Here is a 5,691-nt window from a genome sequence, read left to right as displayed (position 1 = left end):
TCCTGTTCCTCTATGAATCGAAGGATACCCTAAGGTATATTTTCTGAAAATCTTATTCAAAAATTCCAAAAACTGACGTACAGAGCACGAGTTGAAGTGAAATACGGATTAAAATCGACTTTTTCAAAAAAAAGTAAGTTTTTTGGCTTTAATTTTTAAACTAAAAAAGTTACAACTTTTTGTCTTAAGAAAAAAAGATGCGCAATCAAATTTTACATCCATATATATCTTTTGAAAATTAAAATTCGAAAATTTTTTCTAAAGCCTCCAGGGGACTTCGTTTTCGCACGAAAAAATTTTATGTGCCCTTATTGCATCCGGACCCACAATTGTCGAATACTTAAAAAAAAGGGAAGTTTATAACTACTAAATGACTAAAAATTAAGAAATTTAAATTCTATGACTGAATTTTAAATAACATTTAAGATTGTTTAAGCTTCGTGCCAAGTTTCTATTGCATATAGAACTGTAGATAAATAATTGGAATTTAGATTGTTCTACAGGTTACAATTTTTATACAAACAATTTTTTCTTAACATCATTGTTTTAGTGGTACTTTAGAGAATGATCATGCTCAATTTCAAACATTAACAACTTTTTGTAGAAAAGTTGTTAGTATTTGAAACCCCGTAATTGATTATTCATGCGTCGTTGCTTAAATTTAAACAATTTGACTATAATTTCATATGAACTTTGTGTCTGGGAACAGCAACAATATATTTGAGCAAAAATATTGTCTCTAACATGAATTTAATTAACTAAAAATTACTATTTATTATCACACCGCAGAATTTCACTCAATAAAGCTCAATTTTTCCAGGAAAATATTAACTTTAGAGAAATAGTTTTTATTATAAAAAAATGTATTTCAGCTGTTATTTTTCATAAATTAAAAACATATTTCTCTTTTAGATCATATTTTTGAATATATGGCAGATAGAATTTTTTCCCAATTATACGAATCATTCAAAATATTTTGGCAACATATAAGATCCGACAGGACTCTCTCGTAAATTTTATCGCTTTCGCACTCAGTCGTACTTCCAAAATAACCAACCTTACTTTCACAGCAAACGACAGCTTGACAAAACTAACCGCCGGTTGACGTGTCGAAAAAATACGGACTAAAATAAACTTTTTAGTCAGGGTATTCTAATTAGTAATTCTAATTGCATGATATTCATTTATTAAATTATTATTGATTACTATTTACTTTGTCTTCTTTACTTTGATGTAATTTTGTTTAATTTTGGATTCAATTATCTAGAAGTCATCTGGATATTATCTGAACGCCATATTTTATCTCATCTTAATGTTCTGTGCCACCGTCTGATGGCGCCCTTGCTTCTTCATATTTAACCATTGAGTTGGTAGAACCTGGATGCAAGCCAGACTGACTGCGTCTGTACTCACGCGCGAACGCTAGTTCGGGGCGCATGCGCCTCGCTGTATTACCCACTATATTAAATACACGGCAGTCGGTAAAAATGCGAGTTATCATAAGCCAGAAATAATGCGGTTATCATAGGCCGGAAATACGCCGCGCCCTTTCAGCACTTTCTGGGGACTAAAAAACACCTCTGTGTAAAAACTGTACATTTTTTAGTTAAATTTTGATAAGGTTCGTAGTGGCCCATCAAAAAATATAATTTATTTGTCTTCTAATTTGGAAGCTTGCAAAAACGCATATTTTTTGATATTTGTGCCATGCTCATTTGCTGTACTTATTCCCATTTCCTTGCATTTATATACTGATTTCGTCGTTAGGTTAAGTAAAACAGTTTTTATAACATTAATATCAATATTTTTCAAAAAAGAAATTTCTTTGGTGCTTTAATTACAGTGATTGAAAATAACGGGTTTTGAACGATGCTTTTTTTAAAACTAACTTCTTTCATCGAGTAATTCCTAAAACATAAGTTCCAAAATATACGAGAATAAGATCCATATTTCACATTCTTTTAACATACTTTTTACAATTTATGTTAGATTATCAATACCCGGATTAAACCATTATAGTAGACACAATATTAAAACATAAAAGACTACAATAATGGTGACATCAGTTTTAAAGCTGAATGTAAACAAATTTATTTAATTGAAATTTACTCTTATCAATTGTAAATATCCCAGAAGGACGAGTTTTCAGTTAGTACAATAATCAGTCGTTTTTTTCATTAGAAGAGATGAGGGTTGTCTGTATTCTGGTCTTAAAATTGGCTGGTATCCTCAATTCTATTGGTAAGACTAATTATACAATATATCTGTAATCTTAAGAACATTTTTTAATCTTAATTCAAATCACAAACTTTCATCAAGTATTGAGCAAAGCTAACAACTTTAACGAATTTCAGGTTATTATTGGGTTTCCTCAACAGAAGTTTATTGACAGTTTTCATGAATTTTCAGTTAATCGTAGCTGAGGGATCATCCTTGAACTTATATTATATAAAAAATAATTAAAACGCCAAAAATTACGGTTGGGAAAGGCGTTTCAAAATTTTCTCGTTTGTTTTGCATAAATACGATTTGAGTTTATAGAACCCGATAATAAAATCTATTTGGTTAAAAAGTACAATAATTTGGTAGAAAATTACACTTTTCCGTTAAAAGTTGAAATATTTGTTTTAAAATTTATGTACATTTTCCATTAAATATATTTGTTGTTTAAAAGTGGAATTTCTGTGATGAGAATCTATTCTTTGTGAGGCACTTATCATTTCACTCAAAAATTGGTATTTTTGTTCAAACATTTAAATATTTGGTAAACAATCCGTTTTATTTGCTGTTCTGAATTAATTTTCTAAACCTAAAATGTAACTATTGCATTTTCAGTTAAAAAATGTTTATTTTCATTTAACAAATGATATTTTTGTTTTTTGTAGAAAATGTATCGTCTTAGTTGCAAATCTAACCACTTTTGGCCGGAATTAATATTCTGGATTAAATTTAACTGCTTTCTACTTCATTTAAAACAATTCTTTGCTGAAATAATAACAAGCACATTTCTCATTAAGAATACATATTTTTCTCTAGAATGTAATTCAACTACTCGGTTGAAAGATAAACCAATTTTTATTATTTTGATGTCAGATTTATAATTTTAGTTTAAAATTGAACTATTTTGTTCACAATTTGTTTTCTCATAAAATGTTTGTTTATTATGAGAATATTTTATGAATCTTCGAAACAAGGTAAAACTTTTTATTTTCATGATAATTTTTTTATGATTTGTTTCAACAATTAGAAAGCAATGCTTTTATTTATGCTTTTCACGTTTTCTATTTTTATAACTTATTAATATAATCGTTTAGACAGAATTGTCTAAACGATTTATTATTATTTTTGATTATATTTTCTTAGAATAAGATTATTGAGAATTGTAGTCTTTTCGCCGTGACTTTCTAACTTTATTCTAATAAGAAGACAAATTTATACAACAATAATAAAATGTGAAAAAAAAATTCTCGTAAACATCTGATTATTAGAAGAAAATAGATTTTCATGCATTGAAAACGATTTTTATTTAAAAAGTGCAAAAACTGGGAAATCCCTATTTTCAACTCATGGAGTTTTTTGGGAACCTATAAGATATACTTATGGTGGTAATTATATTCTTTGGGCAAATATGCTCATTTCGTCGGGATTTTAGCATTTTAATTTTTAGAGACAATATCTAGATAGAGAATTTTTTAATCAAATTTTCGGAGAATGTATTTCGATTGATAGAGCAAAAGGAATTTAGAAATTTAAAAAAAAAAAAGTTTCTAATTTTTTTCTGATGCGTGGCGCTTATCGGACTGCTCTACCTTCCAGCGTTTTTTGGAAAATGTTATCCCAATGGAATTGATATTCAAGACATTATTGACTTCTCAAGCCGATAGCGGCTAGGGGACTCGCGCGCTGGTTGTAGCCAGTCTTAGATCCGATTCTTAATACAATTTCCCGGAGGCAAAAATGTGTGCGAGTCACCTAGACGCTATCGACTTGAGACGGTGATAATTTCTTAAATATCTAATCGATTAGGCTAAAATATTCCAGAAAAATTTTTGGTATTGTTGTTAACAACTTAGTCGCTGAAAGTTTTTCGCTGCTTATAATTCGCTCTATAAAAGGATAGCTGGAATTTGGATTATTCCGATGAGCGCCACGCGTCAGAAAAAAATAAACAATATAAAAGAAGTAAATTTTTGAATTCCTTTTGCTCCATCAGTCGAGAGACATTTCAAACTACATTATTTGCAAATTTAATTGAAATTTCTGAAAAACTGACTGACTGAGCAAGAGTTGAAGTACAAAACGAATTGAAAGATTTTATAATCACACCGAACTTCCGCTTTCAGTCATTCCGTTTTCAGCCTTCCTAGAACTGCTGGCACCTGCGCTGGCCGAAGTACGCGACTGTGCAGTTAAGTTTATTGTGGAATCGCATGTTCTCCAGTTGAAAACGGTCAAAACCGCGCCGACTGTTTATGTTTCGATCTTCTGGAATTCAGTCCGAGGCTATTAAAAGGCAATTCCCGACACAGGACTGAGAGCGGAAGTTTTGTTAAGTAGAATAACAAGCATACTTTTAAGAACGGAATGCTTTATTTCTCGTTGCAGAATTAGGTTTACAGTCCGAGCTTATTACTGATGGCGACCCTGACCCTAATATTCCTCGTTCTGAACCTTCTTCTTATCGTGCCAGATATTCTCCAGACACAACTCTTTCTCTTGCCATACCGGGTTCTTCTGCCAGGCCTCGAACACCTGTCACGTCCCCTATTCGTGCCAGGTCCAGGTTCCATTATGCCAGACGTCACTCTTCTGCTAAGTCTCCACCACCTACCGAAACTTCTCTTCGTGCTAGTATACCGTTTTCTACCCTTAGGAAAACTTTTCGTCGCATACTCGGATATGATTTTGATCAACTTGAGCTTATTCGATTCGTCCCCTATAAGAATCAGAACCGCATATTCGAACTTCGGAGATACATTTTTTCTACCAGCAAACCAATCCGATTGAGAAACCAAAGGAATGAACTTATACCCATACCAACCGAAGAACAAATTGTATTATCAACACCCAATGGTGACGTCTGTGCAATATTGGAAAAATTACCAAGCAGAAATCAGATTTTTCGTGGATTATTTAAACCTGCATTGTCGAGCCCAAGGAGGGGAAAAATAAACATGGGCAGCGGTAAGTTTGAAGAAATGACTGCAGAAGAAATAGCAGAATGTCCTGTAGGCATTAAAATCTCAATGAAGTATAGAGTATTTCTTGTATGAACCACAGTGCATTTTGGAAGACATAAGGTTGTTGTTCTAAAAATCCAGTACTTAAGGTACATTATATTTACAAAATTTTTCCACTGTCGCTTCTTACTGTAATTTGAAATAAAATGGGCATTTTTGTATATTGTCTTAAAATTAATTATAGTAAATAAATGTGTAATGATTTATGTACCTCTGACCGAGACTGGTTTTTTAAATATATCATAATATAATACAATTTTATAATTTGAGTTTTTTTTAATCGATTTTGATTTTTACATGTTGAAAAATTGAACGATTTTAAAGAAATATTATATTTTTGACTTAGAAGCCCACATGCACATTTTGCGCCACCCCCCCCCCCCCAACTGTACACATAGTTAATTTATTATTAATATTAACTCAACGTAGGGTAGCGTAAATTTCTATTTTT

This window comes from Belonocnema kinseyi, chromosome 2, assembly GCF_010883055.1.
Source record: "Belonocnema kinseyi isolate 2016_QV_RU_SX_M_011 chromosome 2, B_treatae_v1, whole genome shotgun sequence".
Taxonomy (NCBI): domain Eukaryota; kingdom Metazoa; phylum Arthropoda; class Insecta; order Hymenoptera; family Cynipidae; genus Belonocnema; species Belonocnema kinseyi.
Note: the sequence above shows the minus strand (reverse complement) of the source record.